The following is a 24,960-nucleotide window of genomic DNA, read 5'->3' on the forward strand; positions in this document are numbered from 1 at the left end:
GAACTCCTCTATGCACTCGATATGTCCGATTTTAAAATAGCTTTTCGGTGAAAGCACATTATCCTAAAGGCTAAATAAGGGTGACGAGCATGGCGCAATTCGTGACAAAAGAATTCTAAATATTCCATTACCGTACTTCGAAGCATGTCAACCGCTGTTTAAAATCTATTTTTATGCCATTTTTCTCATAAAAAAGCGATAATATTCCGACCGGGAATCTGCGTTTAGATAAACAGACAAAGGAAAAGAAACCATTCGGTCGAAGCGGGCACACGCCTAAGCCCATAGTACTCTGAGTGGCCACTTGCCAAAAGCGATAAAGTGTTTCAGCCAGAGCCTGCCTCGATATCGTTCAACGTTTTCACGGGCTCTGAGACCCTATGGAAGACGTAGGAAGTGTCACGTTATTGCACAGATCCTGAGTCTTCAATAAAAATAGCCAAGATGAAACACTACTTCTCAGACAGGCCACTTCCTGCTTGAAATCTTCTCAGGTTTTGGCCTGCCATAGGAGTTCTGTTATACTCACAGACACCATTCAAACAGTTTTAGAAACTTTAGGGTGTTTCTATCCAAAGCCAATAATTATATTCATATTCTAGTTACTGGGCAGGTGTAGTAACCAGATTAAATCGGGTACGTTTTTTATCCAGCCGTGCAAATACTGCCCCCTATCCCCAACAGGTTAATCTAACCACACTGTCCGATTTCAAAAAGGCTTTACAATGAAAGCAAAACATTAGATTATGTCAGCAGAGTACCCAGCCAGAAATAATCAGACACCCATTTTTCAAGCTAGCATATAATGTCACAAAAACCCAAACCACAGTTAAATGTAGCACTAACCTTTGATGATCTTCATCAGATGACAACCCTAGGACATTATGTTATACAATACATGCATGTTTTGTTCAATCAAGTTCATATTCATATCAAAAACCAGCTTTTTACATTAGCATGTGACGTTCAGAACTAGCAAACTTCCGGGGAATTTACTAACAATTTACTAAATTACTCACGATAAACGTTCACAAAAAGCATAACAATTATTTTAAGAATTATAGATACAGAACTCCTCTATGCACTTGATATGTCCGATTTTAAAATAGCTTTTTGGTGAAAGCACATTTTGCAATATTCTAATACATAGCCCAGCCATCACGGGCTAGCTATTTAGACACCCAGCAAGTTTAGCCTTCACCAAAATCAGATTTACTATTACAAAAGTTTGATTACCTTTGTTGTCTTCGTCAGAATGCACTCCCAGGACTGCTTTGGTTTTGTCCAAAATAATCCATCGTTATATCCGAATAGCGGCGTTTTGTTCGTGCGTTCCAGACACTATCCGAAATGGTAAATCAGGGTTGCGAGCATGGCGCAATTCGTGACAAAAAAAATCTAAATATTCCATTACCGTACTTCGAAGCATGTCAACCGCTGTTTAAAATCCATTTTTATGCAATTTTTCTCGTAAAAAAAACGATAATATTCCGACCGGGAATCTCCTTTTAGGTAAACAGAGGATAGAAAACAAAGCTTTCGGTCGACGCGGGCACGAGCCTGAGTCTCACAGTACTGTAACCAGCCACTACCCAAACGCGCTACTTTGTTTCAGCCAGAGCCTGCAAAGCCACGATTCAGCTTTTTGCCGCCTTCTGAGAGCCTATGGCAGCCGTAGGAAGTGTCACGTAAGAGCAGAGATCCTTTGAAATGGATAGAGATAATCAAGAAGGGGAAGAAATGGTCAGACAGGGTACTTCCTGTACAGAACCTTCTCAGGTTTTGACCTGCCATTTGAGTTCTGTTATACTCACAGACACCATTCAAACAGTTTTAGAAACTTTGGAGTGTTTTCTATCCAAAGCCAAGCCAATAATTATATGCATATTCTAGTTACTGGGCAGGAGTAGTAACCAGATTAAATCGGGTACGTTTTTTATCCAGCCGTGTCAATACTGCCCCCTAGCCCTAACAGGTTAACAAATCAACATTCACAAGACCGCAGGACCAGACGGATAACCAGGACGTGTACTCCGAGCATGCGCTGATCATCTGGCAAGTGTCTTCACTGACATTTTCAAACTCTCCCTGACCAAGTCTACAATACCAACGTTTCATCAGACCACCATAGTCCATGTGCCCAAGAACACCAAGGTAACTTGCCTAAATGACTACCGACCCGTAGCACTCACATCTGAAGCCATGAAGTGCTTTGAAAGGCTGGTCATGGCTCACATTTGTCTCACTCCAATTTGCATACCACCCCAACAGAGCCACAGATGACACCATCTCCATTGCACTCCACACTGCCCTTTTCCACCTGGACAAAAGGAACACTTAGGTGAGAATGCTATTTATTGACTACATTTCAGCGTTCCACACCACACCAAAGCTCATCACTAAGCTAAGAACCCTGAGACTAAACACCTCCCTCTGAAACTGGATCCTAGACTTCCTGACGGCTGGCCCCAGATGGTAAGGATAGGTAACAACACATCTGCCATGCTGATCCTCAACATGGAGGCCCCTCAGGTGTGAGCGCTCAGTCCCCTCCTGTACTCCCTGTTTACCTATGACTGCATGGCCAAGCAGGACACCAACACCAGCATCAAGTTTGCAGATGACACAACAGTGGAAGGCCTGATCACCGACAATGATGAGACAGCCTATAGGGAGGAGATCAAAGACCTGGCAGTGTGGTGCCAGGATAACAACCTCTCCCTCAACATGATCAAGACAAAGGAGATGATCATGGACTACAGGAAAAGGAGGGCCGATTCTCATCGACATGGCTGTAGTGGAGCAGGTTGAGAGCTTCAAGTTCCTTGGTGTCCACATCACCAACAAACTATCATGGTCCAAACACATCAAGACAGTCGTGAAGAGGGCCTATGGGTCCTCAGATCCTCAAAAAGTTCTATAGCTGCACCATCGAGCGCATCCTGACTGGTTGCATCCCCATCTGGTATGGTAACTGCTCGGCCTCCAACTGCAAGGCTACAGAGGGTAGTGCGTACGGCCCAGTACATCACTGGGGCCAAGATTCCTGCCATCCAGGACCTCTATACCATTCGGTGTCAGAGGAAGGCCCTAAAAATTGCTAAAGACTCAAGCCACCCTAGTCATAGACTGTTCTCTCTGCTACCGCATGGCAAGTGGTACCGGAGTGCCAAGTGTAGGTCCAAAAGGATTCTTAGCCGCTTCTACCTCCAAGTCATAAGACTCCTTAACAGCTAATCAAATGGCTACCCGGACTATTTGCATTGATCCCCCCATTTTTACACTGCTGCTACTCTCTGTTTATTATCGATGCATAGTCACTTTACCTCTGCCTACATGTACATATTACCTTAATTACCTCGACTAACCTGTGCCCCCACACATTGACTCTGTACTGGTACCCCTTGTATATAGCCTCTTTACTGTTATTTCATTGTTGCTCTGTAATTATTAGTAATTTTTCTATTTTCTTTTTTTTTCTTTTTTTTTTTACTTTATTTTAGTAAATACTTTTTCTTAAACTTCATTGTTGGTTAAGGGCTTGTAAGCATTTCACATTAAGGTGTTGTTTTCGGCACATGTGACAAATAACCCTGCTCAGTCTTCTGTTATTTCAGTTCTTTCTGCATCATCCACTTTGATTGATTTATACGCTGGAAAAAGCAACCTGCCTTTCATATCTTTTATTAGTTCATAAATTTTCACACACACACACACACACACACACACACACACACACACACACACACACACACACACACACACACACACACACACACACACACACAACTTTATTAGTTCATTGACCCAGAGATTATGGCTCAATGCAGTATGATGCATTATGCATGGCTATGCATCGCTATGGTAGCACCGTGTTGAACCCTTATTTAACTTTTATTAACCCATTTATTAACTTATGAAATATATGAAAGCCAGGGTGCTTTTTCCAGCGTATAAGCCAGCGTGCAGCTGTCTGTTGACTGGGTAGGTGGTGTTCTGTTGGGGCCTGGCTTGAGAAGAGAGATCCTTGCTATTGTTTGTGTCGCCACTCACCTGTCACATCGCGGTGGGCTTAGAGAGAAAGAGAGAGGGGCGGAGGATAAAGAGAATGAGAGAGAGAACAAGAGAGAGAGAGAGAGAGAGAGAGAGAGAGATCGAAGTGCTCTGGGAGGTTAGACACAAACAAGAAAGCAGCAAAGGTAAGTGTCAGAGATACACTGTGCCTGCTGCATTATACCTGCCTGCTCAATGCACAGGGACCACACACAGTTCAGTTACATTCAATAGTCAAACCATGCATATTGTATGTGGGATGTACTGTCTGACACAGGTTGCTAACAGACTGTGAATGCCTTGCATTGTGACATGTTTGGAGACCAGTGGGGTGTGTGGAGCTGCTAACAGGTGGGCAGATGGTAATGACTCAGCCCATGTGGGGAATGACGGGAAATGGCATAGAGCATGAGCTCCCCACTGAAGGCCCTCTGCATATCCAGTGAATATTTAGCCATCGTCATCACAAACAATATGGCCAAATGAACCCCAAATGAATAGTACTGCACATAAATGTAGATATTGCACTTAGGGGCTATTGGGAACATCTAACTGTAGCATGCCCTTTAATATACTACTGACTCTCAGCAATAGCATTTGATAAAATTCCAGAGGGATATACAGTATGTTTTATTTTTGACCAATTAGCTGCCTAAACAACGTATTGGTCGTGAGCTTGTCTCTACAGGCACATTATCAGGGTTCGCTCCATTAAATCAGCTACTGGTCTGTTGCTGTAGGAAATCAACACTATCACAGTCCTCCCAGGGCAGTACCTCACCCAGCTAAACGCCAAATGCTTAGAAAGTAATCATTCACATTTATAATTGCTGTTGCTCTTTTTCATTCAGAGAGCATTGATGTGTTTGTTTACGTGTGTTTTTTCCTCGTTCTCGTTGATCTGGAGTTGGTGGAGTGATCACCATTATGCTTGAGGGAAAGGTGGCTTAATATTTTATCTTTTATATTTAACACTCCACTGGGCAAAAACTGGTTGAATCAACGTTGAAAACTGATTGGATTTGCAAAAAGTCATCAAAGTAAGGGAATTTTGTAATTTTTTCACACAACTTTTAAACTAAATCCAATGACATTAAGAATTGTTTTGTTGATTCATTGTATTCACGTTAGTTGACAAATAAAACTAAATGTAAATCTAAACTAGACGTTGAAATAACATCAGTGCCCAGTGCAATAGTTATTGTTTTTACTATTGCTTGACAACGCAAGGAAGTACTTACATTTTGATGATGTCATTGGGTAGAATTTTTTGAATTTATACATTTTCCGACAAAACATAGAAATGCACCGTTTTCACATATGTAGACACTGGTATTGTGCAGGAGATATTGAACATGAGGTTGAAAAGCGGTGAATTTCCCTTTAACCCCTTACACTCGTGGGAGTTGGCCTATATGATAGGGTTAAATTTAAACGTTTATTACAGAGGAAATATGGAAAGCAGATACATTTCCATTGTAGCAATCAAAAGAGAACAGTTTGGACATTTTGGGCAAATCATTAGACTAAAGGTGAAGCCAAAACAGTTAGACACAAGGCTGAATTACACTGTTGATTGTATGTGCATTTACATTTACTGTACTTATTGCCACATATATTCAGTAACATGTTCAAAATATTCAGGAAAATGTTGGGTAGGTGCAACAAGACAAAACAATTACAAAAGTTTGAGTGAGAGTTCTAACTGGTGTATCCAAGTGGCCACACACCTCTCCAAAGTGTGCACAGTTCCTTCATAATTTCAATGCACATTTATGACTTAATTAAAGAAGAGCTTTCAAGTATAAGGTGGTATTTTGAGCTCTCCTACAGTGAGGGGAAAAAAGTATTTGATCCCCTGCTGATTTTGTACGTTTACCCACTGACAAAGAAATGATCAGTCTATAATTTTAATGGTAGGTTTATTTGAACAGTGAGAGACAGAATAACAACAACAATAACATCCAGAAAACGCATGTCAAAATGTTATAAATTGATTTGCATTTTAATGAGGGAAATAAGTATTTGACCCCTCTACAAAACATGACTTAGTACTTGGTGGAAAAACCCTTGTTGGCAATCACAGAGGTCAGACGTTTCTTGTAGTTGGCCACCAGGTTTGCACACATCTCAGGAGGGATTTTGTCTCACTCCTCTTTGAAAATCTTCTCCAAGTCATTAAGGTTTCGAGGCTGACGTTTGGCAACTCGAACCTTCAGCTCCCTCCACAGATTTTCTATGGGATTAAGGTCTGGACACTGGCTAGGCCACTCCAGGACCTTAATGTGCTTCTTCTTGAGCCACTCCTTTGTTGCCTTGGCCGTGTATTTTGGGTCATTGTCATGCTGGAATACCCATCCACGACCCATTTTCACTGCTCTGGCTGAGGGAAGGAGGTTCTCACCCAAGATTTGACGGTACATGGCCCTGACCATCGTCCCTTTGATGCAGTGAAGTTGTCATGTCCCTTAGCAGAAAAACACCCTCAAAGCGTAATGTTTCCACCTCCATGTTTGGCGGTGGGTATGGTGTCCTTGGGGTCATAGGCAGCATTCCTCCTCCTCCAAACACGGCGAGTTGAAAGAGCTCCATTTTGGTCTCATCTGACCACAACACTTTCACGCAGTTGTCCTCTGAATCATTCAGATGTTCATTGGCAAACTTCAGATGGGCATGTATATGTGCTTTCTTGAGCAGAGGGACCTTGCGGGTGCTACAGGATTTCAGTCTTTCACGGTGTAGTGTGTTACCAATTGTTTTCTTGGTGACTATGGTCCCAGCTGCCTTGAGATCATTGACAAGATCCTCCCATGTAGTTCTGGGCTGATTCCTCACCGTTCTCATGATCATTGCAACTCCTCGAGGTGAGATCTTGCATGGAGCCCCAGGCCGAGGGAGATTGACAGTTATTTTGTGTTTCTTCCAATTTGCAAATAATCGCACCAACTGTTGTCACCTTCTCACCAAGTTGCTTGGCGATGGTCTTGTAGCTCATTCCAGCCTTGTGTAGGTCTACAATCTTGTCCCTGACATCCTTGGAGAGCTCTTTGGTCTTGGCCATGGTGGAGAGTTTGGAATCTGATTGATTGATTGCTTCTGTGGACATGTGTCTTTAATACAGGTAACAAACTGAGATTAGGAGCACTCCCTTTAAGAGCGTGCTCCTAATCTCAGCTCGTTACCTGTATAAAAGACACCTGGGAGCCAGGTGTCTTTTTTTTTATAGACTGATAATTTCTTTGTCAGTGGGCAAACGTACAAAATCAGCAGGGGATCAAATACCTTTTTCCGTTACTGTAGCTGTGCCGTTAAAGAACTAAAGCAAGCAGAAAAAATGGCCCATCATAAATCGCAAGCTGGTCAGGTGAGCAAAATTTGAATGCATGTTCTATTGCCGACATTGATAGTTAAAGGAAAAATTCACCCAAAACCACTCATTACTTTAATTTACAGTGTAAAATAACACTCATATGTAATAACATTTTCTTTTGTGAAAAAACGTTTTATTTTGTAATTACAATAAGGTTGGTAGCAACATGAAAATCATTGTGGAAATCTGTTGCAGCTCAAGTCAACGAAAAAATCCACAACGCAATGCTGGCTAGCTATCTGTTAGCTATTTACATTTACGTCATTTAGCAGACGCTCTTATCCAGAGCGACTTACAAATTGGTGCATACACCTTATGATATCCAGTGGAACAACCACTTTACAATAGTACATCTATATCTATTTTTTTGGGGGGGGGGGGGGGGGGTTAGAAGGATTACTATATCCTATCTCAGGTATTCCTTAAAGAGGTGGGGTTTCAGGTGTCTACGGAAGGTGGTGATTGACTCCGCTGTCCTGGCGTCGTGAGGGAGCTTGTTCCACCATTGGGGTGCCAGAGCAGCGAACAGTTTTGACTGGGCTGAGCGGGAACTGTGCTTCCACAGAGGTAGGGGGGCCAGCAGGCCAGAGGTGGATGAACGCAGTGTCCTTGTTTGGGAGTAGGGCCTGATCAGAGCCTGAAGGTACGGAGGTGCCGTTCCCCTCACAGCTCCGTAGGCAAGCACCATGGTCTTGTAGCAGATGCGAGCTTCAACTGGAAGCCAGTGGAGTGTGCGGAGGAGCGGGGTGACGTGAGAGAACTTGGGAAGGTTGAACACCAGACGGGCTGCGGCGTTCTGGATGAGTTGTAGGGGTTTAATGGCACAGGCAGGGAGCCCCGCCAACAGGGAGTTGCAGTAATCCAGACGGGAGATGACAAGTGCCTGGATTAGGACCTGCGCCGCTTCCTGTGTAAGGCAGGGTCATACTCTGCGAATGTTGTATAGCATGAACCTACAGGATCGGGTCACCGCCTTGATGTTAGCGCAGAACGACAGGCTGTTGTCCAGGGTCACGCCGAGGCTCTTAGCACTCTGGGAGCAGGACACAATGGAGTTGTCCACCGTGATGGCGAGATCATGGAAAGGGCAGTCCTTCCCCAGGAGGAAGAGCAGCTCCGTCTTGCCGAGGTTCAGCTTGAGGTGGTGATCCGTCATCCACACTGATATGTCTGCCAGACATGCAGAGATGCGATTCGCCACCTGGTTATCAGAAGGGGAAAGGAGAAGATTAATTGTGTGTCGTCTGCGTAGCAATGATAGGAGAGACCATGTGAGGATATGACAGAGCCAAGTGACTTGGTGTATAGCGAGAATAGGAGAGGGCCTAGAACTGAGCCCTGGGGGACACCAGTGGTGAGAGCACGTGGTGTGGAGACGGATTCTCGCCATGCCACCTAGTAGGAGCGACCTGTCAGGTAGGACGCAATCCAAGAGTGAGCCGCGCCGGAGATACCCAACTCGGAGAGGGTGGAGAGGAGGATCTGATGGTTCACAGTATCAAAGGCAGCTATCTAGCTAGCAAGATAACGTAGCTACAAACAATACTACCAAAAACAATATCAGCATGTAAAGTAGCCAGTTAGCTGTAAAACCGCCTAAACAAACTGCAACATCAATGTAGGATGTACAATCTCACCCCAGAGTTGAGTCTGACATTCGCAACGGCAGCATTTATTAGAATCCTCATCGTCTCATCTTTAAAAATACATTGCATGAGTCTCTGCATGAGTCCTCTTTATTTACAGCATCTCCCTCACTCAGACAACAAAACATTTGCAAAAGTTGCCCAATTAGCTGGAGGGATGGGGGCAACTTCTTGTCGCGTGTGGTGTTCAAGTTCAGAACCGCTGTCAGTCAAAACTAATACTGCACTGTGAAGCGGAGATTTGAGCTCTGATGTCATGCATAGCACTTTACTTATCAGTGCCCAAATCTGCTGTTTTTAACCCATATATGCGTATGATGGTAAATAGCTACGAGGAAACAAGAAACTTAGTCAACAAAATAGAAAATCCAAAAATAATATGTCCCCAAATAAATGTGCCAGTCCTGAAGGTCATAGCTTTCTGAAACCCATTTTAATCGGTTGCTATCTCCCCTTATCCTCGATCTCTCTGTCTCATCTCTGCTCTCTACTCCTAATCTAAACCCAGACAATTCCATCTCAGTCAGGACAGTCAGTCACCCTTGATCCTTCAATAACAAACACACCAAGGGACTCATGGTGGACAGGTGAAAGCACTGACCTGGAAAGACATAGTGGGTTGGGAGTTCTAGGAAAAATGCAGCAATACCTATTCCCAATCCTCATACCCAATATGGAAGGCTTGTCCCTGGCCTGCACCCAATCATAATGGACAATACAGAATGCCCCTGCCTACTTTCTCATCCTCATTAGTTGATCAGTGATGGTGATGCCAGTACAGCAGCCGTGTGCTAAGGTACTGCATGTGTGTGTGCGTGCGTCTGTGTGTGTGCGTGCATGCCTTTGTGTATGTCATTGTGTCTACTGCTATGTGCGTGTGTATCAGCATTGGGCAGCCACTCCAAACTGCTATCATCATTGTGCTTCAGGCAGGCTCTCCCTTTCTCTCCCTGATCCCCTGTGAGCGGATGATAAAATCTGTCACACTGCCGTGCGTCCGTCGAGGAGCCCATTGTTTTGGGGATTAGGGGGATTATGGGGCGGATGCCACACGGTGCTGGAGTCAGAGGGGCTTGAGCCCTGTGACCCCTTCTACTAATCATTATGTGACGGATATAGAGCGTTCATCTTTTAAAGCCAAGATTTTATTGGATTATCAATTATTCATGGACCAGGAGGGAGGGAGGCAGGGAGAGAAAGAGAGGGAGAGGTGGAGGGAGAGAGAGAGGAGATGGAGAGCGAGAAGATGAAATCTTGACTTTTTCAAAGAAGTCATTACAGATTACACTGATTTAGTTATATTTTAACTGCTACAGGCCGAGGCCGGGGGTTAAGGGGTTTTAATGCTTCTTTCATATCTGACAGGGTCTCAATTAAGATTATACCATGGCCCTATATCTTAAGGTCCCACCCGTTACAACAATTACCCTACATGAAAGCCATATATACTGCTCAAAAAAATAAAGGGAACACTTAAACAACACATCCTATATCTAAATGAAAGAAATAATCTTATTAAATACTTTTTTCTTTACATAGTTGAATGTGCTGACAACAAAATCACACAAAAATAATCAATGGAAATCCAATTTATCAACCCATGGAGGTCTGGATTTGGAGTCACACTCAAAATTCAAGTGGAAAACCACACTACAGGCTGATCCAACTTTGATGTAATGTCCTTAAAACAAGTCAAAATGAGGCTCAGTAGTGTGTGTGGCCTCCACGTGCCTGTATGACCTCCCTACAACGCCTGGGCATGCTCCTGATGAGGTGGCGGATGGTCTCCTGAGGGATCTCCTCCCAGACCTGGACTAAAGCATCCGCTAACTCCTGGACAGTCTGTGGTGCAACGTGGTGTTGGTGGATGGAGCGAGACATGATGTCCCAGATGTGCTCAATTGGATTCAGGTCTGGGGAACGGGCGGGCCAGTCCATAGCATCAATGCCTTCCTCTTGCAGGAACTGCTGACACACTCCAGCCACATGAGGTCTAGCATTGTCTTGCATTAAGAGGAACCCAGGGCCAACCGCACCAGCATATGGTCTCACAAGGGGTCTGAGGATCTCATCTCGGTACCTAATGGCAGTCAGGCTACCTCTGGCGAGCACATGGAGGGCTGTGCGGCCCCCCAAAGAAATGCCACCCCACACCATGACTGGCCCACCGCCAAACCGGTCATGCTGGAGGATGTTGCAGGCAGCAGAACGTTCTCCACGGCATCTCCAGACTCTGTCACGTCTGTCACGTGCTCAGTGTGAACCTGCTTTCATCTGTGAAGAGCACAGGGTGCCAGTGGCGAATTTGCCAATCTTGGTGTTCTCTGGCAAATGCCAAACGTCCTGCACGGTGTTGGGCAGTAAGCACAACCCCCACTTGTGGACGTCGGGCCCTCATACCACCCTTATGGAGTCTGTTTCTGACCGTTTGAGCAGACACATGCACATTTGTGGCCTGCTGGAGGTCATTTGGCAGGGCTCTGGCAGTGCTTCTCCTGCTCCTCCTTGCACAAAGGCGGAGGTAGCGGTCCTGCTGCTGGGTTGTTGCCCTCCTACGGCCTTCTCCACGTCTCCTGATGTACTGGCCTGTCTCCTGGTAGCGCCTCCATGCTCTGGACACTACGCTGACAGACACAGCAAACCTTCTTGCCGCAGCTCGCATTTATGTGCCATCCTGGATGAGCTGCACTACCTGAGCCACTTGTGTGGGTTGTAGACTCCGTCTCATGCTACCACTAGAGTGAAAGCACCGCCAGCATTCAAAAGTTACCAAAACATCAGCCAGGAAGCATAGGAACTGAGAAGTGGTCTGTGGTCCCCACCTGCAGAACCACTCCTTTATTGGGGGTGTCTTGCTAATTGCCTATAATTTCCATCTGTTGTCTATACCATTTGCACAACAGCATGTGAAATTTATTGTCAATCAGTGTTGCTTCCTAAGTGGACAGTTTGATTTCACAGAAGTGTGATTGACTTGGAGTTACATTGTGTTGTTTAAGTGTTCCCTTTATTTTTTTGAGCAGTGTATATGACATGTATAAACCATAACGATGACATAAATTTGAACCATTTATTGAACTTCAGAACATCACACCCCTTCCCTCCTTTTAATTCTAAGGAAACCCTTTGACTTGATGACTGCTTTGTTGTCTTTGGCCTATGAGGCCATCACCATCTCCATTGTCAATAACACATGTCAGCTCGTTCTAACAGAAAAGACTTGACTGCCTAGTTGGCGCTTTGACCCGGTGACTGTATGGGGACCTCCAATAAGAGGTTAGGACACTTAGAGCTCTTTAATTTTGCTGTGCTCAGCATGGTCCCTGGGATGGAGGAACATGTTGGATCAAAGCTGAATAATTTACTAAAATGCGACCCATGTGGCAAACTGTTCGTGGGAAGCCCATGCTGCCTACAAAAAAGTATTTCTGCCTAGTATCCCAGAGTTCCCTCTCTCTATAGCAGCTTCACTCTGTGAGGGTGCCCTGCCCTTCAGGGGTGTTAGGCGGGGTGGCACTGCACACGGCATAGCAGCAGTCTGAATTTTGATGGCTGGGCACTTCTCTCCCATCTCTTTCTTGGCAGCTTGGCCTCCTCTCTCCACCTTCCTCCTCTGAGAATACCCCCTTTCCCTCCCTCCCTCCCTGTGAGAAGCTGTTAGCTTGTTAATTGCTTCAGCCTCCCTCCACAATCAAGGTGCTAGCAGCCAGGGGAGCCTGTGGAGCCCAGGGAGGCCAGGGAAGGTGAGATCCTTCACTCTGCTTTAGAGGGGCTTTAAATTAGCCAGAGAAGACACCCAGACAGGCCTTCTGTCCTGAAGAAGAGGGCTGGAGCTTGTCACTTTGTGTCACCCCATAGCGCTTTGTCACCCATCTATTGGCCATTTTCTGGTCTTCATCTGCTAGTTACCTTTTGAGATGTCAATGGAGATAAAGATTTACATTACCATTGTTCAGAACCAAACGATTGACATCTTTGTCAATAGAGTTGTAGTGTAGGAGTCCAAAAAATTCTCTCCTTAGATGAGTTGCTAAACTGTTGTGTAAGGTACATCTCTATCAGGTAGTTGGTATTTAAACGCACACATAAAGGCCTTGCCCTCTTTGTAACGGCCTGAGTGCTTGCCCCCCACTGCGTGAAAAGAAGAGTTTCTGGATGAAATCAGATCTACTATATTCCCTGAAATTTGAGATTCATAGTCGTGGGTGGGAAGATCCCAATGCGAGTGTGCAGACTGCAGTAGACTCACGAACACTGCTGAACACTTGCTTCATAGAGGAATTTCTGGGGTAGTAAATTCCAAATTATGCATTGGTACATTTCTGGAAATGTCCTTTTGTAAATTCTCAACTGCCACAGGCGTGTGCCTCTCTATCTCATGTATTGGAAGAAAAGCCCAGTGAAAATAAGCCAAGTCTCTTTGTCTCCTTATTTTCAGGTTTGTAACATTTATTAACCTCTATGGGCTAGGCGGGAAGAATTCGTCCCACCTACGTAACAGCCAGTCTAATCCAGTGGCGCGATTTTTGAATCGTTTGAAATACTATTACTTCAATTTTTCAAACATATGACTATTGAACAGCTATTTAAAGACAAGACTCTCGTTTATCTAACCACACTGTCCGATTTCAAAAAGGCTTTACAACGAAAGAAAAACATTAGATTATGTCAGGAGAGTGCCCAGCCAGAAATAATCAGACACCCACTTTTCAAGCTAGCATACAATGTCACATAAACCCAAAGCCACAGCTAAATGCAGCACTAACCTTTTATGATCTTCATCAGATGACACACCTAGGACATTATGTTATACAATACATGTATGTCTGTTCAATCAAGTTCATATTTATATCAAAAAACAGCTTTTTACATTAGCATGTGACGTTCAGAACTAGCATACCCCCCGCAAACTTCCGGTGAATTTACTAACAATTTTACTAAATTACTCACGATAAACGTTCACAAAAAGCATAACAATTATTTTAAGAATTATAGATACAGACCTCCTCTATGCACTCGATATGTCCGATTTTAACCTGTTGGGTCTAGGGGGCAGCATTTGCACGTCTGGATAAAAAAAATGTACCCGAATTAATCTGGTTACTAATCCTACCCAGTAACTAGAATATGCATATACTTATTATATATGGATAGAAAACACTCTAAAGTTTCCAAAACTGTTTGAATGGTGTCTGTGACTATAACAGAACTCATTTGGCAGGCAAAACCCTGAGACATTTTCTGACAGGAAGTGGATACCTGATGTGTTGTATTGACTTTAAACCTATCCCATTGAAAAACACAGGGGCTTAGGAATATTTTGGCACTTCCTATTGCTTCCACTAGATGTCACCAGCCTTTACAAAGTGTTTTGAGTCTTCTGGAGGGGAGATCTGACCGAACAAGAGCCATGGAACGATGATGTCCCATTAGACACCTGGCGCGCGAGTTCATGTTGGGTACCCTCGTTCCAATACGTTATAAAAGAGTATGCATTCGTCCACCTTGAATATTATTCATGTTCTGGTTAAAAAAGGCCCTAATGATTTATGCTATACAACGTTTGACATGTTTGAACGAACGGAAATATATTGTTTCCCCTCGTTCATGACGAGAAGTCCGGCTGGCTTACATCATGTGCTAACGAGACGGAGATTTTTGGACATAAATGATGGCTTTTTTGAACAAAACTACATTCGTTATGGACCTGTGATACCTGGAAGTGACATCTGATGAAGAGAATCAAAGGTAATGGATTATTTACATAGTATTTTCGATTTTAGATCTCCCCAACATGACGTCTAGTCTGTATCGCAACGCGTATTTTTCTGGGCGCAGTGCTCAGATTATTGCAAAGTGTGATTTCCCAGTAAGGTTATTTTTAAATCTGGCAAGTTGATTGCGTTCAAGAGATGTAAATCTATAATTCTTTAAATGACAATATAATATTTTACCAATGTTTTCTAATTTTAATTACTTAATTTGTGACGCTGACTTGACTGCCGGTTATTGGAGGGAAACGATTTCCTCAACATCAATGCCATAGTAAAACGCTGTTTTTGGATATAAATATGAACTTGATAGAACTAAAAATGCATGCATTGTCTAACATAATGTCCTAGGAGTGTCATCTGATGGAGATTGTAAAAGGTTAGTGCATCATTTTAGCTGGTTTTATGGTTTTGGTGACCCTGTCTTTGACTTGACAAAACATTACACACAACTCTTGTAAATGTACTGTCCTAACATACTCTAAATTTATGCTTTCGCCGTAAAACCTTTTTGAAATCGTAAAACGTGGTTAGATTAAGGAGATGTTTATCTTTCAAAGGGTGTAAAATAGTTGAATTTTGACATTTATTTGGATTCAAATTTGCCGCTCTTGAAATGCACCTGCTGTTGATGGAGTGCACCACGGGTGGCACGCTAGCGTCCCACCTAGCCCCAAGAGGTTAAAATAGCTTTTCGGATGAAGCACATTTTGCAATATTCTAAGTACATAGCCCAGCCATCAAGGGCTAGCTATTTAGACACCCAGCACGTTTAGCCTTCACCAATATCAGATTTACTATTATAAAAGTTTGATTACCTTTTGTTGTCTTCGTCAGAATGCACTCCCAGGACTTCTACTTCAATAACAAATGTAGGTTTGGTCCCAAATAATCCATCTTTATATCCAAATAGCGTCGTTTTGTTCGTGCGTTCTAGACACTATCAGAATGGTAATCCACGGTCGCGCGCATGGCGCTGAATGTGACAAAAAAATTCTAAATATTCCATTACCGTACTTCGAAGCATGTCAACCGCTGTTTAAAATCAATTTTTATGCAATTTATCTCGTAGAAAAGCGATAATATTCCGACCGGGAATCTGCAATAAGCTAAACAGCCTAATGAATATACTCCACGGGGGCTAATCGCGCACGCGCCTCATTCAATGGTCCTCTGATCGGCCACTTGGATAAGGTGATAATCTGTTTCAGCCTGAGGCTGCCTCGTCATCCTTCAGGATTTTCCCGGCTTCTGAGAGCCTATTGGAGCCCTGGGAATTGTCACGTTACAGCTAAGATCCTTACTCTTCAATAAACAGATGCAAGACGCACGACTCCTTGTCAGACAGGCCACTTCCTGCATGAAACCTTGTCAGGTTTTTGCCTGCCATAGGAGTTCTGTTATACTCACAGACACCATTCAAACAGTTTTAGAAACTTTAGGGTGTTTTCTATCCAAACCTGAACAATAATATGCATATTCTAGCTTCTGAGTTGGTGTAGGAGGCAGTTAAAAATGGGCACATATTTTTCCAAAATTCTCAATACTGCCCCCTAGCCCAAACAGGTTAACATGTTTTGGTTTAATAGATACTGTAGTTTTTGGTCTTTGATGTAATGTTTGAGAGTAAAAACAAGTAATTTTAATTGTAGCCAAGCTAGCTAGCTAACTTTGAAAACCTGTTGGGGCTAGGGTGCAGTATTGAGAATTTTGAAAAAATATGTGCCCATTTTTAACTGCCTCCTACACCAACTCAGTAACTAGGATATGCATATTATTAACAGATTTGGATAGAAAACACTCTAAATTTTCTAAAACTGTTTCAATGGTGTCTGTAAGTATAACAGAACTCATATGGCAGGCAAAAACCTTAGAAAAATTCAAGCAGGAAATGAGAATTTTGTGGCTGAACTATTTTCAAGTCATTGCTAATAGATCACACAGTGACAAAGGATTCATTTTGCACTTCCTACGGCTTCCACTAGATGTCACCGACCTTTATGAAGTTGTTTGACGTCTATGATGAACAGAGAACGAATGAGAAGGAAGAGAAGTTGACATCCCTGGGATGTCAACACTTCATTATTGCGCGCACCTGCGTGTTCATGTTAGGCGAGACATTTTTCAAAATGTTTTTCAAGACACAGGAGAGGTCGGGTTGAAATATTACTAATGTTCACGTTACAAATGGCCCTAAAGATTTATGCTAAACAACATTTGACATGTTTGAACGAACGTAAATAGAGTTTATTTTTAACTTTTCATCGTGACTTCCCCCCTACATTTTGAGGAGCCTACTGAACGCGCTAACAACATGGAACAACTTGGAGTTATTTGGACATAAATTATGAGCTTTTTCGAAAGAAAACACATTTGTTGTGGACCTGCGATACCTGGAAGTGCCATCTGATGAAGAGAATCAAAGGTAATGGATTATTTACAATAGTATTTTTGATATTAGATCGTTCCAAGATGGTACTAACCTGTATATCCTAGCCTATTGTTCTTAGCATAGCACCCGATTATTGCAAAGTGTGATTTCCCAGTAAAGTTATTTTGAAATCTGGCAATGCGGTAGCATTTACGAGATGTAAATCTATAATTCTTCGAATGACAATATTATAATTTACCTATGTTTTCGAATTGTAATTTTGTAAATTGTAACGCTGATTCACCGGAAGCATTTGAGGGAGAAAAAAATTCTGAATTTCACCGCCACTGTAAAACGTTGTTTTTGCATATAAATATGAACTTGATAGAACTGAAAATGCATGCATTGTCTAACATAATGTCCTAGGAGTGTCATCTGATGAAGATTGTCAAAGGTTAGTGCATCATTTTAGCTGGTTTTCTGCTTTTGGTGACGCCTGTCTTTGACTTGACAAAACATTACACACAGCTATGTTCAATGTACTCTCCTAACATACCCTAACTTTATGCTTTCGCCGTAAAGCCTCTTTGAAATCGGACAATGTGGTTGGATTACGGAGATGTTTATCTTTCAAATGGTGTAAAATAGTTGATTGTTTGAGAAATTGAAATTATTAGATTATTGCAGTTTTGAATTTCCCGCCATGGTATCTTGTCAATAAATCCCGGTACCGGGATCAGAGCGGAAGGGGTCCTGAACAAGATGGCATCTCAGATTATTTGTATTTCTGTTTGAAATGTTTGTACATATGCACAGCACAAATTATATGTATTTTAGAAGTTTTCTTTTTATGACATTTGCATCTAAAAAGCATGTTAACCTGTTTAGGATAGGGGGCAGTATTGACACGGCTGGATAAAAAACATACCCGATTTAATCTGGTTACCACTCCTACCCAGTAACTAGAATATGCATGTACTTATGACATATGGATAGAAAACACCCTAAATTTTCTAAAACTGTTTGAATGGTGTCTGTGAGTATAACAGAACTCAAATGGCAGGTCAAAACCTGAGAGATTCCTTTACAGGATGTGGCCTGTCTGACCATTTCTTGAACTTCTTTTCCATCTCTATCATTTACTAAGGATCTCTGCTCTAACGTGACACTTCCCACGTCGTCCATAGGCGCTCAGAGCCCGGGAAAAAACAGAATGTCGTCATTCCAGCCCCAGGCTGAAACACATTATCGCCTTTCTCAAGTGGCCGATCAAGGGACACGGGCTGATGCGCGTGACCCCGACCGCCCCCGCCTTTGGGATTTTTTCCTCTGTTTGCCGAAAAGGAGATTCCCTGTCGGAATATTATCGCTTTTCTACGAGAAAAATGTCGTAAAAATTGATTTTAAACAGCGGTTGACATGCTTCGAAGTACGGTAATGGAATACTTAGAATTTTATTGTCACGAATTGCGCCATGCGCGTGACACTTCTTTACTATTTCGGATAGTGTCTGGAACGCACGAACAAAACGCCGCTATAAGGATATAACGATGGATTATTTTGGACCAAACCAACATTTGTTATTGAAGTAGCAGTCCTGGGTGTGCATTCTGACGAAGACAACAAAAGGTAATCAAACTTTTATAATAGTAAATATGATTATGGTGAGTGCTAAACTTGCCGGGTGTCTAAATAGCGAGCCCGTGATGCCTGGGCTATGTACTTAGAATATTGCAAAATGTGCTTTCACCAAAAAGCTATTTTAAAATAGGACATATCGAGTGCATAGAGGAGGTCTGTATCTATAATTCTTAAAATAATTGTTATGCTTTTTGTGAACGTTTATCGTGAGTAATTTAGTAAAATGTTAGCGAATTCCCCGGAAGTTTGCGGGGGGTATGCTAGTTCTGAACGTCACATGCTAATGTAAAAAGCTGGTTTTTGATATAAATATGAACTTGATTGAACAAAACATGCATGTATTGTATAACATAATGTCCTAGGGTTGTCATCTGATGAAGATCATCAAAGGTGAGTGCTGCATTTAGCTGTCTTCTGGGTTTTGGTGACATTATATGCTGGCTTGAAAAATGGGTGTCTGATTATTTCTGGCTTGGTACTCTGCTGACATAATCTAATGTTTTGCTTTCGTTGTAAAGCCTTTTTGAAATCGGACAGTGTGGTTAGATTAACGAGAGTCTTGTCTTTAAATGGCTGTAAAATAGTCATATGTTTGAGAAATTGAAGTAATAGGATTTTTAAGGTTTTGAAAATCGCGCCACAGGCTGGCAGTGGCTGTTACGTAGGTGGGACGAATTCGTCCCGCCTAGCCTAGAGAGGTTAACCTGTTAGGGCTAGGGGGGCAGTATTGACACGGCTGGATAAAAAAACATACCCGATTTAATCTGGTTACCACTCCTACCCAGTAACTAGAATATGCATATACTTATTACATATGGATAGAAAACACCCTAAATTTTCTAAAACTGTTTGAATGGTGTCTGTGAGTATAACAGAACTCATTTGGCAGGCAAAACCCTGAGACATTTTCTGACAGGAAGTGGATACCTGATGTGTTGTATTGCCTTTAAACCTATCCCATTGAAAAACACAGGGGCTGAGGAATATTTTGGCACTTCCTATTGCTTCCACTAGATGTCACCAGCCTTTACAAAGTGTTTTGAGTCTTCTGGAGGGGAGATTTGACCGAGCAAGAGCCATGGAACGATGATGTCCCATTAGACACCTGGCGCGCGAGTTCATGTTGGGTACCCTCGTTCCAATACGTTATAAAAGAGTATGCATTCGTCCACCTTGAATATTATTCATGTTCTGGTTAAAAAGGCCCAAATGATTTATGCTATACAACGTTTGACATGTTTGAACGAACGTAAATATATTTTTTTCCCCTCGTTCATGACGAGAAGTCCGGCTGGCTTAGATCATGTGCTAACAAGACGGAGATTTTTGGACATAAATGATGAGCTTTTTTGAACAAAACTACATTCGTTATGGACCTGTGATACCTGGAAGTGACATCTGATGAAGAGAATCAAAGGTAATGGATTATTTACATAGTATTTTCGATTTTAGATCTCCCCAACATGACGTCTAGTCTGTATCGCAACGCGTATTTTTCTGGGCGCAGTGCTCAGATTATTGCAAAGTGTGATTTCCCAGTAAGGTTATTTTTAAATCTGGCAAGTTGATTGCGTTCAAGAGATGTAAATCTATAATTCTTTAAATGACAATATAATATTTTACCAATGTTTTCTAATTTTAATTATTTAATTTGTGACGCTGACTTGACTGCCGGTTATTGGAGGGAAACGATTTCCTCAACATCAATGCCATAGTAAAACGCTGTTTTTGGATATAAATATGAACTTGATAGAACTAAAAATGCATGCATTGTCTAACATAATGTCCTAGGAGTGTCATCTGATGGAGATTGTAAAAGGTTAGTGCATCATTTTAGCTGGTTTTATGGTTTTGGTGACCCTGTCTTTGACTTGACAAAACATTACACACAACTCTTGTAAATGTACTGTCCTAACATACTCTAAATTTATGCTTTCGCCGTAAAACCTTTTTGAAATCGTAAAACGTGGTTAGATTAAGGAGATGTTTATCTTTCAAAGGGTGTAAAATAGTTGTATGTTTGAAAAATTTGAATTTTGACATTTATTTGGATTCAAATTTGCCGCTCTTGAAATGCACCTGCTGTTGATGGAGTGCACCACGGGTGGCACGCTAGCGTCCCACCTAGCCCATAGAGGTTAAGTTTCACTGCATTAAAGTCACCGGTTACTAGGAGTGCCGCCTCTGGGTGAGCATTTTCTTTTTTGTTTATGGCGGAATACAGCTCATTCAATGCTATCTTGGCGACATCCTCTGACTGTGCTGGTATGTAAACAGCTGCATAGAATATAGATGAGAAATCTCTCGGTTGGTAATGTAGTCTGCAGCTTATCGTGAGAAACTCTACTTCATGCGAGCGATGGCTTGAGACTTCCTTAGATATCGTGCACCAGCTGTTGTTTTCAAAAATACATAGAACGCCGCCCCTTGTCTTACCAGACACTGCTGTTCAATTCTGCCGGTACATCGTATAACCAGCCTGCTGTATGTTGATATTGTCGTCGTTCAGCCACGACTCCGTGAAGCATAAGATGTTACAGTTTTTAATGTCCATTGGAAGTTTAATCTTCCCAATAACTCGTCCATTTTATTGTCCAAAGATTGCATGTTTGCGAATAGAATTGAGGGAAGTGGGGGTTTATTCGATCGCCGCCTACTCCTCAGAAGGCAGCCCTCCCTCCAGCCTCTCTTTCTCCACCTCCTCTTCACGCAGATCACTGGGGTCAGGGCCTGTTCCCAAGGGAGCTGTATTTCCTCTGCCTCGGACTCGTCAGAGTCGTGAAAGAAGAAAAATGATTCTGATAGTCCGTGGTGAGTAATCGCAGTCCTGATGATTAGAAGTTATTTCGGTCATAAGAGACGGTAGCGGCAACATTATGTACAAAAATAGTAAAAAATAAGTTACAAACAACGCAGATAAATGAACAAAAGAACACAATCGGTTGGGGGCACGTAACACGTCTACCTTCTGCTCCGGCGCCATTTAAATTACTAAAAGGACAATGTTTTAGGATAAAAAGAAATGGAATAGAGCTAAGCACAGGCAAATCTTAAAGGAAAACTTGGTTCAGTCTGCTTTCCAACAGACACTGGGAGACAAATTCACCTTTCAGCAGGACAACTACCTATAACACAAGGCCAAATATACACTGGTTGATTACCAAGATGACATTGAACGTTCCTAAGTGGCCGAGTTACAGTTTTGATTTAAATTGGCTTGGAAATCTATGGCAGCACTGGCTGACCCTTAGATGTGCACAGAGAGACAGCATTGATAATATGCATGTCAATCTCTCCTGGCTCAGGGTGGAGGAGAGATTGACTGCATCACTGCTTGTCTTTGTGAGAGGTATTGACATGTTGAAATCACAGAGCTGTCTGTTTAAGCGACTAGCGCACAGCTCAGACACCCATAAATACCCCAAAAGGCATGCCACCAGACGCTCTTCACAGTCCCAAAGTCGAGAACAAACTACAGGAAACGCAAAGTACTATATAGAGCCTTGACCACATAGAACTCTATTCCACATCATGTAACTCAGTCAAGTAGGAAAATCTGATTTAAAAAACAGATAAAACTACACGGGACTGTGCGTGGATTGTGAAGAGAAACACACACACACACACACACACACACACACACACACACACACACACACACACACACACACACACACACACACACACACACACACACACACACACACACACACAGCTACACAGACAGCATTTGCAAAAACATGCAAACACACACACTCTACACACACATCCATTTTAATATTGTTATTTTGCTGTATTATTGATTTTGTATTGTATATATGTCAATGTGGAGTAGTGTGTAATAATATGTTGTATTACGTATTGTTTTATAGCAGCAAAAGTTTTAAAGAATAATGGACAAATGTTCTACAATCCAGGTGTGCAAATCTCTTAACATTACTGTATAGCAGATATTGGAGATATTGCGTATGTCATTTTTACATGAGTTGGTATAGCCCAGAGTGACACGGAGGTAGGCTATAAGCCATTCAAAGGTAGCATGCATAAGAATGACCAACGCTTCTTCAGAGTGATAACATTGTAAAGTAACAAATTACTTTTAAAAGTAACGTTCCCCAACACTGCTTACTAGGTGTGTATGTTTGACGCATTAGGGTTTGAATCAAACAAATTATAGAAGAGGCCTGTGTATTAAATGCATGAATAGCAAGCCAACAACAACATAAACTAAAAGTAGCTACTTAGTAGGGAGAAATGGTGGGCTAGCTAGTTTCTAGCTCTGAGCTAGCTAACATTGGCAATTAGCAATTAACCTCTTGGCGTTCCCCTAGGATAGGGGGCGCTAAAGCGATTTTTGAAAAAAATTCGTGCCCATTTTAAACAGCCTCCTACTCAAACCCAGAAGCTAGGATATGCATATAATTAATACTTGTGGATAGAAAACACCCTAAAGTTTCTAAAACTGTTTGAATGGTGTCTGTGAGTATAACAGAACTCAAATGGCAGGTCAAAACCTGAGAAGATTCTGTACAGGAAGCACCCAGTCAAAACCCCAAGACCGATCGTAACAGGATGTGGAATTCTGAATTGTGGACTCAACTTCACATCTTTACCTATTAATCACACCGTGAGCTATGGTTCATTGAGCACTTCCTATTGCTTCCACTAGATGTCCCCAGTCTTTACAAAGTGGTTTGAGTCTCCTACTGTTAAAACTGAATGAGACGCTGTTGAAATTGGTCACATGAGGAGGGCCATCACCATTATGACGCCGGCGGCCCTGTCTACCCTCCCTGTTCGAAACGTTTTGAAACACAATGCAATCGTCCCCCTCGAATCTTATTGGCTCTCTTGTTGAAACAGGCCCTGAAGATTTATGTTATACAACGTTTGACATGTTTGAACGAACCTAAATGGGAAAAAAAAGCTTTTTCTCGAAATAGCTGTCCCGTGGCCGACGGAAGTTTTGGAGCAGCCTTCAGACGCGCTAACAACAACAAGCTCTTGGAACATAAAGGAGTAATTTTTTCAAACGAAAATACATTTGTTGTGGACCTGGGATTCCTGGAAGTGCTTTCTGATGAAGACAACCAAAGGTAAGGGATTATTGACAATAGTATACAAGACTAGATGTGATATGCGATTGTTCCAAAATGGCGCAGACCTATATTTACTAGGTAATTTTCTGAGTATCGCATCCCCTTTTATCGCAAAGTGTGATTACCCAGTAAAGTTATTTTTAAATCTGGTATTACAGGTGCTTTCAAGAGATATTCATCTATAAATCTTAGAATAACAATATTACATTTTAAAAATGTTTTCGAATAGTAATTTAGTAAATTGTAGCTCTGTTTCATCGGATGCATTTGAGGGAAAATAGTTAGTCAACGTTACGCACCGATGTAAAATGCTGTTTTTATATATAAATATGACCTTTATCGAACAAAATAATGCATGTATTGTGTAACATGATGTCCTGGGTGTGTCATCTGATGAAGATTGTCAAAGGTTAGTGCTGCATTTAGCTGTTTTTTGGTTATTTGTGATGCATGTGGTTGGTCGGAAAATGGCTATGTGGCTACTTTTACGATATACTCCTCTAACATAATCTAATTTTTTGCTTTTGCTGTAAAGCCTTTTTGAAATCAGACAACGTGGTTCGATTCAGGAGAGGTGTATCTATAAAACGATATAATTATTATTTTTTTATATTTTTTATTAAATTTTGTTATGCTAATGGCGATATGATTTTTCGCTGGATGTCCGTCCCGTATGCCGCACAGGGGTTAAAATCAATTTTTATGCCATTTTTCTCGTAGAAAAGCGATAATATTCCGACCGGGAATCTCCTTTTCGGCAAACAGAGGAAAAAATCACAAAGACGGGGGCGGCCAGGTCACGCGCCTAAGCCCACAGTCCCTTGATCGGCCACTTGAGAAAGGCGATAATGTGTTTCAGCCTGGGGCTGGGATGACGACATTATTTTTTTTCCCGGGCTCTGAGCGCCCATGGACGACGTAGGAAGTGTCACGTTAGAGCAGAGATCCTTTGTAAAAGATAGAGATGGCAAAGAAGTTCCAGAAATGGTCAGACAGGCCACTTCCTGTA

Source organism: Salmo salar, chromosome ssa17, assembly GCF_905237065.1.
Source record: "Salmo salar chromosome ssa17, Ssal_v3.1, whole genome shotgun sequence".
Classification (NCBI taxonomy): domain Eukaryota; kingdom Metazoa; phylum Chordata; class Actinopteri; order Salmoniformes; family Salmonidae; genus Salmo; species Salmo salar.